Source organism: Monodon monoceros, unplaced genomic scaffold (assembly GCF_005190385.1).
Source record: "Monodon monoceros isolate NGI ecotype Baffin Bay Population unplaced genomic scaffold, NGI_Narwhal_1 Super_Scaffold_5, whole genome shotgun sequence".
Lineage (NCBI taxonomy): Eukaryota > Metazoa > Chordata > Mammalia > Artiodactyla > Monodontidae > Monodon > Monodon monoceros.
This window is the reverse complement of record NW_021703782.1, coordinates 70146720-70159810: the sequence shown is the minus strand read 5'-3', so window position 1 is coordinate 70159810 and position 13091 is coordinate 70146720. Positions and strand designations below refer to the sequence as shown.

Below are 13091 nucleotides of genomic sequence, written 5' to 3'. Positions count from 1 at the left end.
AGAGATGGAAGAGATACACAAGAGCAGTTCTCCTGAGCCAGGCCATGCATGGGTGACAGCTCTGTTATAGACACAGCTAACATGGAGGGAGTAAACTAGATGTGGGGAGAGAGAGAGAGAGAAAGTACGTACCATCAAATATGTGACTTCGTTAGTTACATGTTAGAAGCATTGAGAGGTTAATACAAGCAGTATAAACAACAGGAATTTGTTGAGAAGCAGAAAAGGAGGAGGGAAGATTTAGGAAACCCTTTATTGAGGAAGTAACCACAGTGTAAATAAAAACAAACAAAAGATATTTCTATATACAAGACTGTAATTACTCCCTTAAGAGGACTGATTATAATAAAAGGAGGTCTCACCCACATGCCATGTTAGGATAGCATAGGTGTGCAGGTTGACAGGGATCTGAGAGAACTGAATTGTTCTGTATAAAAATGAGAGGAATGGGGCGAGGGGGAAGGTAAAGAGTTCACAGCACTTAGCCCAAGAGAGAATTTGTAATGAAACAATCACTGAGAGAGGGTTTGAAATTTTGGCTGTAGGGAGGGCTCACACCTCACTCTGTCTCTGTTACCCTGACAGTTTCTTTAATAAACAGCACTTTGCTCTTTGTAGAAGTGGATTCTTTGGGGCAAATTTGAAAAGGGCTCTGTGTCTAGCTTGATGTAAGGCCAAAAATGATTACATGGGGAAGTTGCCCTTGAGCACACGGAGGATATAAATGTAATTTCCTGGGAATTCGCAAAAATTCCTGAGTAAACTTCAAACTTGAAGGTTGTAGGATTAGTGGAGATCACCAATGGGTAAAGCTGGACCCTGATATAATCTGGGTTATGTGTGGAATAAACAGAACATTGCACCAAAATAAAATGGATATAACGGTGAAAAGCTGAAAGCCTACCCACTAAAATCTGGAACAAGAAAAGGATGCCCACTCTCACCTCTTCTATTCAACACAGTATTGGAAGTCCTAGCCACAGCAGTCAGACAAAAAAAAAAAAGAAATAAAAGGAATCCAAATTAGAAGGGAAGAGGTAAAACTGTCATTATATGCAGATGACATGATACTATATATAGAAAACCCTAAAGACTACACACAAAAGCTTATAGAACTGATAAACGAATTCAGCAAGGTAGCAGGATACAAGATTAACATATAGAAATCAGTTGCATTTCTTTACACTAACAATGAAATATCAGAAAGGGAATGTGAAAAAACAATGTCTTTTAAAATTGCACCCCCCCAAAAATAAATAAAAACTGCACCCCCAAAAATAAAATACCTAGGAATAAACCTGACCAAGGAGGTGAAACACTTTGAGAACTATAAAACATTAATAAAGGAAACTGAAGATGACTCAAAGAAATGAAAAGATACCCCATGCTCTTGGATTGGAAGAGTTAACATTGTTAAAATGGCCATACTAACCAAAGCAATCTACAGATGTAATGTGATCCCTTTCAAATTACCCATGACATTTTTCACAGAACTACAACAAATAATCCTAAAATTCATATGGAACCATAAAAGACCCAGAATTGCCAAAGCAATCCTGAAGAAAAAGAACAAAGCAGGAGGCATAACCTCCCAGACTTCAGACAATACTACAAAGGGACAGTAATCAAAATGACGTGGTACTGGCACAAAAACAGACATATGAATCAATGGAACAGAACAGAGAGCCCAGAAATAAACCCACATACCCATGGTCAATTAATCTTTGACAAAAGAGGCAAGAATATACAATGGGAAAAAAAGTCTCTTTAGCAAGCAGTGTTGGGAAATGTGGAGAGCCACGTGTAAATCAATGAAGTTAGAACACACCAAATACAAAAATAAACTTAAAATGGCTTAAAGACTTAAATATAAAACAGGACACCAGGGGCTCCGCTGGTGGCGCAGTGGTTGAGAGTCCGCCTGCCGATGCAGGGGACACGGGTTCGTGCCCCGGTCCGGGAAGATCCCACATGCCGTGGAGCGGCTGGGCCCGTGAGCCATGGCCGCTGAGCCTGCGCGTCCGGAGGCTGTGCTCCGAAACGGGAGAGGCCACAACAGTGAGAGGCCCGCGTACCGCAAAAAACCCCAAAAAAACATGACATCATAAAACTCCTAGATGAGATCATAGGCAAAACGTTCTCTGACATTAATTATACCAATGTTTTCTTAGGTCAGTCTCCCAAGGCAATAGAAATAAAAACAAAAATAAACAAATGGGACCTAATCAAACTTACAAGCTTTTGCACAGCAAAGGAAACCATAAACAAAATTAAAAGCCAACCTACAGAATGGGAGAAAATATTTGCAAATGATGTGACTGACAAAGGCTTAATTTCCAAAATATACAAATAGGTCATACAACTCAACAGCAAAAAAACAACCCAATCGAAGAATGGGCAGAAGACCTAAATAAACACTTCTCTAAAGAAGACACAGATGGTCAACAGGCATATGAAAAGATGCTCAACAGTGCTAATTATTAGAGAAATGCAAATCAAAACTACAATGAGGTACACACCATACCAGTCAGAATGGCCAGCATTTAAAACTCTACGAGAAACAACAATAAAAAAAAGTGATGAGAGGGTGTGGAGAAAAGGGAACTCTCCTACACTGCTGGTGGGAACGTAAGGTGGTGCAGCCGCTGTGGAAAACAGTATGGAGGTTCCTCAGAAAACTAAAAATAGAACTACCATATGATCCAGCAATCCCACTCCTGGGCATATATCTGGACAAAACTATAATTCAAAAAGATCACTCAAAAAAACAGTTCAGATGCTTTTGCAAAAATGTTCCTATAAAAGGGTTTCATCTTCAAGGAATTCATGGAAAAGACTCTGACAAGTACAGGTTTCTGGTAACTGACTACATTGCTGAACTGAATGAATAAGCATTTTCAGAACTCTAATGGAAAACTGGTGAATTCATAAAAGTGCTAACAAAAGATCAAGATAAAAAAAATTAATTACATGGGACTGAGTGAACTGATAAGGATGATTATAATTTTTGTGACTTTCTGTTTGAATAAAAAAAAAATAGTTCATAGCAGCACTATTCACAATAGCCAAGACATGGAAACAACCTAAATGTCCATCAACAGATGAATGGATAAAGAAGATATGGCACATATATACAATGGAATATTACTCAGCCATAAAAAAAGAATGAAATAATGCCATTTGCAGCAACATGGATACAACTAGAGATTCTCATACTAAGTGAAGTAAGTCAGAAAGAGAAAGATAAATACTATATGATATCACTTATATGTGGAATCTAAAATATGACACAAATGAACCTATCTATGAAACAGAAACAGACTCACGAACATAGAGAACAGATTTGTGGTTGCCAGGGGGGAGGGGGGTGGGGGAGGGATGGAGTGGGAGTTTGGGGTTAGCAGATGTAAGCTATTTATAATATAGAATGGATAAACAAGGTCCTACTGTATAGCACAGGGAACTATATTCAATATCCTATGATAAACCATAATGGAAAAGAATATATAAAAAAGAATGTGTGTACATATGTGTATATATATATATGTGAATATATATATGTATATATATGTATAACTGAATCACTCTGCTGTATAGCAGAAATTAACACAACATTGTAAATCAGCTATACTTCAATTAAAAAAATAAAATGGATATAATGAAACGATGGAGTTGCTTAACAAAGAGGCAAAAAGAAGTGTGGAGGGATCTCTGAGACCCAGGTTGCGTACAGGTATCTGCTAGGGTTGAGGGGCGGGGGTGGCGACAGAGTGTCCACCTTCCCCTTTTGCCCTCCTCCCACCCACAGGAATTCTGGTCCCGACTTTGCATTCTCAGTGTGAAGCAGCAGGCACCTCAGATGGTGGAGAAGAGTTTCTTCTTAAGGAACACTTTCTCAATTAAATTTCATTGTGATATGGAGTTCCTTCTGTTTCTCCACTTGCTGAAGAAGAATCTAACTTCACTAATACTTTGGAAACACAGAGACAACAATTCGGAGCCAGTTCAACCAAATTTCTCAGTTCACAGATAAATCAACTAGATAATATTTAAAAGTTCTATACATTTTGAAGATTACAAGTTCTTTTCTCTTTTAAATACAGGTGATTTTTTAAAGCGGAAACAAAGATGGATGGTAGATAGATAGATAGATGGATAGATAGACAGATATAAGTATACATATAATAAGGGTTATAGTTGATATAAAGAGCTTCTGATATATAGAAATTATTCATAAGTCTAGAATTTTAGGTTAAATTCCTATATCATTCTTACTTAAAGGAAAGGCAAAGTATCTCTCTGGTCACATCACAGTAAATAACTTATCAATAATAATTGTTCAATTTGTTATCTGACTTTTGCTTGGCACTTTGGTGATAAACATAGTTTTCATTTATTCTGCTAATACTATTGAGTCAACTTAATATGTTTATAGTCCTGAGCTAAGTTTTCATTATAATCCTAAACTAAGTGCTGCAGTGCAGACAGAATACATGGTCTTTAGTCCCTGGAAACTCGGTGTCTAGAAGGAAAGAAAATATCTAGACACAACATCTTTAAATGGCACCACAAGGCAATAGAGCATACAATTAAGGGCTAACTGAGGTGGAAGCAGTGTGGTCCAGTCTCAGCTTTGCCACTAACTAGATATGAATCTTGAGCAAGCCCCTCCCTTATCCTCTGTGGGGCCTCATTTCCTTACATTTAAAACAAGAGAGGTGAACTATTATCTCAAAGGGCTATGGAGTCCTAGAAGAGGCAATGTTTATTAACAGAGACCATGGATCCGCCAGAGCTGTGATAGGGAGTATGAAGAATATCCTCCAGTAGCTAATCTACCACCACCTGCTCCATGGTGTTTTGTTTGGCTGGGATTAACCCCACTACCAACAAGGAGGCATACTAAGGAAGGTAAGTAGGACTTCCTTCGTCGCCCAGTGGTTAAGGCTCTGAGCTCCCAATACAGGGGGCCCGGTTTCGATCCCTGGTCAGGGAACTAGATCCCACATGCATGCTGAAACTAAGGAGACCGTGGGCCATAACTAAGGAGCCTGCCTGCCACGCCTAAGAGTTTACATGTCACAACTGAGGAACCTGTGAGCCATAACTAAGGAGCCCGCCTGCTGCAACTAAAGAGCCAGTGAGCCGCAACTAAGACCCGGCTCGACCAAATAAATAAATAAATTTAAAAAAAAAAGAAAAAGAAGGAAGAGGTTGCAGAATACGCTAAACTTTTGGCCAAGAGAATAAAGGAGGCCAAAGAAAAATGCCAAGAACAGATTGCCAAGAGATGGAGGCTGTCCTCTCTGAGAGCTTCTGCCTCTAAGGCTGAGTCCAGTCAAAAACAAGATGCTTTAAGAGTAACAAATAAATAATATCTGACATCAAAAAAAAAAAAAAAAAAAGAATCAACAGAAAGGCTTCCCTCATTGAAGTGATTAGTTTAGGTCATCTCAGGTTTAAGCTAATCAACCTCTAACATAACTTTACACTAAAATTGGTTCAGAGGTCAGCCAGTCAGAACAAAGCACAGGATCTTTCCTGGGAATTCTAGGATGCAGACGCTCTCCCTCCTTCCAGATGGTATGAAAGCCTGAAATGCTGCAGCCATGTACGAGAGGAGCTGAGTAAATGCTGGTGGAGGGCAGAACCAAGAGACTTTTGGAAAAGTCATGTGGCTTTTGGAAGTCATTTGGCACTCATGTGGCTGATCCTTGAAGGACAAGTGTGATTTTTTTTTTAATTTATTTATTTTACTTATTTTTATTTTTGGCTGCGTTGGGTCTTTGTTGCTACGCGCAGGCTTTCTCTAGTTTTGGCGAGCAGGGGCCACTCTTTGTTGCGGTGTGCGGGCTTCTCATCGCGGTGTCTTCTCTTGTTGCGGAGCATGGGCTCTAGGTGTGCGGGTTTCAGTAGTTGTGGCTCGTGGGCTCAGTAGTTGTGGCTTGTGGGGTCTAGAGCGCAGGCTCAGTAGTTGTGGCGCACAGAGTTAGTTGCTCCGCGGCATGTGGGATCTTCCCGGACCAGGGCGCGAACCTGTGCCCCCTGCATTGGCAGGCGGATTCCTAACCACTGCACCACCAAGGAAGCCCGACAAGTATGATTTGAATAGGAAAAAGGACAAGGCATAATATTAATAGTGGGACAAATGGCAAAAATCTAGAGGGAATGTGCTGTATCTCAACCATGGCACTTGTAATTATTTTTAATCTGTTTTCCTTTGCTTTGTTGAAGCAGAGAATTTGTATTCATTCAATATTAAACATCTAGGTTATAATACTATTGATACTGTGGTAGAAGGTGGCTGTGCAGGATGGGTTCCGGATAGAGGCATGACATGACCCAGTTCTCAGAGAGCTTGCATTTGAGCAGAAGGAACAACAGGTCAACCTCTAACTACAGTAGAGGATGGATGGACCCCTTGTTCAGCTCCAGGGTCTGCAGAGGGTGAGAAGGCTTAGAGGACGGGGTTGTCTTTTGAATTCCTACCTGGGAGGAATTACCCTCCACACTGTATAGATAAGGAAACTAAAGTATATGAGCAAAAATAGCACATACCAAGTTAGAAAATTATTATTATTATTAAGACATAAAGATAATGCTTCCCTTTCTCTTACATATTCCTTTAAGGAACACCTAAGATCACAGAAACAACTAGCACGTGGTAGTGTCTGCAACTGAACTCAGATCTGTCTGGCTTCAAAACTTGGCTCTCAAAATTGGTCCGTTGGCCAGGAACAACAGCATCGCCTAAGGGCAGGGCCAGCTCTATAACTTGTGTGGCCCGGAACAAAATAAAAATGTGAGTCCTTTGTTCAAAAAGCAGGAAGAAAGTTCCATGAAAGGTACTGAAGATAAAGTTCTTCCTTTCCTCCACAGCCCCTCCAATTGTTGTGGTGTTTTACACTTGCCATTTAATGTCATTCTGAGTAAAGACAGTAAGATTTTAAATTGCTAGCATGGATTTCTCATTCATCTTTTCATCATGTAAGGCCAGTTTTAAATGGAAATGGAAATTTAACTCATACGTGGAATCACTGAAATTACACAATTCGTATTTTGTAATTGTACACACAGATGTGTTCTGTTCTGCACAGAGCAGTGGAGACACTGGATAAAGCAACTCAGTTGTTCTTATTCTACCTCTTAATAAGCCCACATTCTAAGAACAATCTCTACCTTCTGCTTCCTGATAAATAAGGAAAGGGTGAAAGGAAATGAAACTTTCCCTTTCTTTCTATGGCATCATTTTTAGCATAAGTGGTTGGCTTAATATAGAGAAGCAACATAATAAAAGAATGTAATACGGTTCCTTGGTTATTCATGTGTCTTAGAACATCATTTACTTCTTTCTGGTTCACAGCAAGTAATGATTCCAAGGCCGTCAGTGCCCCCAACCTTCCTAAATCTTGACATAACACATTACCCTGTACTCGCTTTGAGACCTACGGAACTCCCAGCAGAATTCTGTAGTCATGGGTCATCTCAAACGCTGTATGTGGTGGTACAGTAAGAGACAGGGGACACGCATGTTCATACTGCACTGCATGCATCTCCACCACTCTCACGCAGGCTACACTGGCCCATCAGGCTTTACCTCCAACACACATCAAATTGAAGATTATTAAGAATTTCAAGAGGGTGACAGTAGACCATTAAACCAAGCTCAGGGTCCCTTCTGAGCACAGGGCCTTGTGAGACTACACAGGTTTCAGCCCCGGACGCTGGCTTCGCCTGGGAGTTTATTAGAAATGCAGGTTCTCAGGCTTCCCCCAAACCCGTTGACTCCATCTGCACCTTAGTAAGATCCCCAAGTGGTCTATGGGTGTGCGAGAGTCTAGTCTAGACCACTGAACACTCTGTCTCCCTGGCTCCATGCTGACCGCACAGCCTGGCTAGGTAAGTGGAAGTGTGCCCCCATCCCTCTATCTTCCCTCCTTTGGGCCTACCTGCAGCTTCCCCAGGATGTTACCAACCCGCCCACTGGCTTTTCTGAAAACCTATTTAGGAGGCTTTGCTGAAATCTCTGGTTTCATCTGCCTTCCATCCGAGACCTTTGTATATTCATGAATGCCTGTGGCAAGAAAGAAGCCACAAAGGCAGATTTTAGGGGCTGGGCCAGAGGTGGAGCCCCCCAGAAAGGAAAGTCTTGTTAATTTACATCTCAATGTGCTACTGAGATGCCTTTATTATTGAGAATTCAAAAGCAAAAAATCTTGCTTTCCTCCCTGGTTGCTATTTAATTCCATTTATTTCCCTAGTTTGGCTAGCTTTAAATTTTCCGAGTGTATGAGGATTTACTGTACTTTTCTTTTTACTTTTATTTGAGATTTCTTCATGATCAAAAGTTAGACAGTAATAACCTTCCAAAAAATCTTTAAAAAGAAGAAGGGGTGGGAGCTTCAAGATGGCGGAAGAGTAAGAGGCGGAGATCACCTTCCTCCCCACAGATACATCAGAAATACATCTACATGTGGAACAGCTCCTCCAGAACACCTACTGAATGCTGGCAGAAGACCTCAGACTTCCCAAAAGCCAAGAAACTCCCCACGTACCTGGGTAGGACAAAAGGAAAAAGAAAAAACAGATACAAAGAATAGGGACGGGACCTGCACCAGTGGGAGGGAGCTGTGAAGGAGGAAAGGTTTCCACACACTAGGAAGCCCTTCGCGGGCGGAGACTATGGGTGGCGGAGGGGGAAAGCGTCGGAGCCGCGGGGGAGAGCGCAGCAACAGGGGTGCAGAGGGCAAAGCGGAGAGATTCCCGCACAGAGCGTCGGTGCCGACCGGCACTCACCAGCCTGAGAGGCTTGTCTGCTCACCCACCGGGGCAGGCGGGGCTGGGAGCTGAGGTGCGGGCTTCGGCTGGATCCCAGGGAGAGGACTGGGGTTGGCAGCATGGACAGATCCTGAAGGGGGCTAGTGCGCCACAGCTAGCCGGAAGGGAGTCCGGGAAAAGGTCTGGAGCTGCCGAAGAGACAAAAGACTTTTCTTGCCTCTTTGTTTCCTGGTGCGCGAGGAGAGGGGATTAAGAGCGCTGCTTAAAGGAGCTCCAGAGACGGGCGCGAACCGTGGGTTTCAGCGAGGACGCCAGAGACGGGCAGGAGACGCTAAGGCTGCTGCTGCCGCCACCAAGAAGCCTGGGAGCAAGCACAGGTCAATCTCCACACCTCCCATCCCGGGAGCCCGTGCAGCCCGCCACTGCCAGGGTCCCAGGATCCAGGGACAACTTCCCCGGGAGAATGCACGGCGCGCCGCAGGCTGGTGCAACGTCACGCCGGCCTCTGCCGCCCCAGGCTCGCCCCGCATCCGTACCCCTCCCTCCCCCCTGGCCTGAGTGAGCCAGAGGCCCCGAATCAGCTGCTCTTTTAACCCCGTCCTGTCTGAGCGAAGAACAGACGCCCTCCAGCCACCTACACGCAGAGGCGGGGCCAAATCCAAAGCTGAACCCCGGGAGCTGAGGAAACAAAGAAGAGAAAGGGAAATCTCTCCCAGCAGCCTCAGGAGCAGCGGATTAAATCTCCACAATCAACTTGATGTACCCTGCATCTGTGGAATACATGAATAGACAACGAATCATCCCAAATTGAGGAGGTGGACTTTAGGAACAACAGTATATATATTTTTTCTCCTTTTTCTCTTTTTGTGAGTATGTGTATGCTTCTGTGTGTGATTTTGTCTCTATAGCTTTGCTTTTACCATTTCTCCTAGGATTCTGTCTTTTTTTTTTTTACTTTAAAAAATTTTTTTCTTAAAAATTACTTTTTATTTTAATAACTTCATTTTATTTTATCTTATTCTTTCTTTCTTTCTTTCTTTTTCTTCCTTCCTTTTATTCTGAGCCATGTGGATAACAGGCTTGGTGTTCCAGGCAGGCGTCAGGGCTGTGCCTCTGAGGGGGGAGGGCCAAGTTCAGGTCACTGGTCCACAAGAGACCTCCCAGCTCCACATAATACCAAATGGCAAAAATCTCCCAGAGATCTCCATCTCAACGCCAAGACCCAGCTCCACACAACGAACAGCAAGCTACAGTGCAGAACACCCCATGCCAAACAAATAGCAAGACAGGAACACAACCCCATCCATTAGCAGAGAGGCTACCTAAAATCATAATAAGGCCACACACATCCCAAAACACACCACCAGACGTGGACCTGCCCACCAGAAAGATAAGATCCAGCCTCATCCACCAGAACACAGGTACTAGTCCCCTCCACCAGGAAGCCAACACAAGCCACTGAACCAACCTTACCCATTGGGGACAGACACCAAAAACAATGAGAACTACGAACCTGCAGCCTGTGAAAAGAACACCCCAAACATAGTAAGTTAAGGAAAATGAGAAGACAGAGAAACACACAGCAGTTGAAGGAGCAAGGCAAAAACCTACCAGACCTAACAAATGAAGAGGAAATAGGCAGTCTACCTGAAAAAGAATTCAGAATAATGATAGTAAAGATGATCCAAAATCTGGGAAATAGAATGGAGAAAACAGAAGAAACGTTTAACAAGGACCTAGAAGAACCAAAGAGCAAACAAACAGTGATGAACAACGCAATCAATGAAATTTAAAATTCTCTAGAAGGGATCAATAGCAGAATAACTGAGGCAGAAGAACGGATTAGTGACCTGGAAGATAAAATAGTGGAAATAACTACTGCAGAGCAGAATAAAGAAAAAAGAATGAAAAGAATTGAGGACAGTCTCAGAGACCTCTGGCACAACATTAAACACACCAACATTCGAATTATACGGGTCCCAGAAGAAGAAGAGAAAAAGAAAGGGACTGAGAAGATATTTGAAGAGATTATAGTTGAAAACTTCCCTAATATGGGAAAGGAAACAGTTAATCAAGTCCAGGAAGCATAGAGAGTCCCATACAGGATAAATCCAAGGAGAAACATGCCAAGCCACATATTAATCAAACTCTCAAAAATTAAATACAAAGAAAACATATTAAAAGCAGCAAGGGAAAAACAACAAATAACACACAAGGGAATCTCCATAAGGTTAACAGCTCATCTTTCAGCAGAAACTCTGCAAGCCAGAAGGGAGTGGCAGGACATATTTAAAGTGATGAAGGAGAAAAACCTCCAACCAAGATTACTCTACACAGCAAGGATCTCATTCAGATTTGATGGAGAAATTAAAACCTTTACAGACAAGCAAAAGCTAAGAGAATTCAGCACCACCAAACCAGCTTTACAACAAATACTAAAGGAACTTCTCTAGGCAGGAAACACAAGAGAAGGAAAAGACCTACAAAAACAAACCCCAAACAATTAAGAAAATGGTAATAGGAACATACATATCGATAATTACCTTAACTGTGAATGGATTAAATGATCCAAGCAAAAGACATAGACCGGTGGAATGGATACAAAAGCAAGACCCTTATATATGCTGTCTACAAGAGACCCACTTCAGACCTAGGGACACATACAGACTGAAAGTGAGGGGATGGAAAAAGATATTCCATGCAAATGGAAATCAAAAGAAAGCTGGAGTAGAAATTCTTATATCAGACAAAATAGAGTTTAAAACAAAGATTATTAAAAGAGACAAAGAAGGACACTACATAATGATCAAGGGATCAATCCAAGAAGAAGATATAACAATTGTAAATATTTATGCACCCAACATAGGAGCACCTCAATACATAAGGCAAATACTAACAGCCATAAAAGGGGAAAATGGGGCTTCCCTGGTGGTGCAGTGGTTGAGAGTCCACCTGCCGATGCAGGGGACACAGGTTCGTGCCCCGGTCCGGGAAGATCCCACATGCCGCGGAGCGGCTAGGCCCGTGAGCCATGGCCACTGAGCCTGCGCGTCCGGAGCCTGTGCTCCGCAATGGGAGAGGCCACAACAGTGAGAGGCCCACGTACGGAAAAGAAAAAAAAGAGGAAAATGACAGGAACACAATCATAGAAGGGGACTTTAACACCCCAGTTTCACCGATGGACAGATCATCCAAAATGTAAATCAATAAGGAAACACAACCTTTAAATGATTCATTAAACAAGATGGACTTAATTGATATTTATAGGACATTCCATCCAAAAACAACACAATACACATTCTTCTCAAGTGCTCATGGAACATCTTCCAGGATAGATCGTATCTTGGGTCACAAATCAAGCCTGGTAAATTTAAGAAAATTGAAATCGTATCAAGTATCTTTTCCAACCACAACGCTATGAGACTAGATAGCAATTACAGGAAAAAATCTGTAAAAACTACAAACATATGCAGGTTAAACAACACACTACTTAATAACCAAGAGATCACTGAAGAAATCAAAGACAAAATCAAAAACTACCTAGAAACAAATGACACTGAAAACACAACGACCCAAAACCTATGAGATGCAGCAAAAGCTGTTCTAAGAGGGAGGTTTATAGCAACACAATCCTATCTTAAGAAACAAGAAACATATTAAATAAAAACCTAACCTTACACCTAAAGCAATTAGAGAAAGAAGAACAAAAAAACCCCAAAGTTAGCAGAAGGAAAGAAATCATAAATATCAGATCAGAAATAAAAAGAAATGAAGGAAACAATCGCAAAGATCAATAAAACTAAAAGCTGGTTCTTTGAAAAGATAAACAAAATTGATAAACCATTAGCCAGACTCATCAAGAAAAAAAGGGAGAAGCCTCAACTCAACAGAATTAGAAATGAAAAAGGAGAAGTAACAACTGACACTGCAGAAATAAAAAGGATCATGAGAGATTAGTACAAGCAACTATATGGCAATAAAATGGACAACCTGGAAGAAATGGACAAATTCTTAGAAGTTCACAACCTTCCGAGACTGAAGCAAGAAGAAATAGAAATTGTAAACAGACCAATCAATCACACACACTGAAATTGAAACTGTGATTAAAAATCTGCCAACAAACAAAAGCCCAGAACCAGATGGCTTCACAGGTGAATTCTATCAAACATTCAGAAGAGCTAACACTTATCCTTCTCAAACTCTTCCAAAATATAGCAGAGGGAGGAACACTCCCAAACTCATTCTATGCAGCCACCATAACCCTGATACCAAAACCAGACAAAGATGTCACAAAAAAACTACAGGCCAATATC

General features: G+C 41.7%; 1 protein-coding gene across 1 annotated transcript in view; it reads right to left on the bottom strand.

Moving 5' to 3' along the window:
- GCNT1 (glucosaminyl (N-acetyl) transferase 1) overlaps nt 1–13091 on the bottom strand; it is a 177809-nt gene that overhangs the window by 34370 nt on the left and 130348 nt on the right. The gene's annotated exons all lie outside the window — the stretch shown is intronic.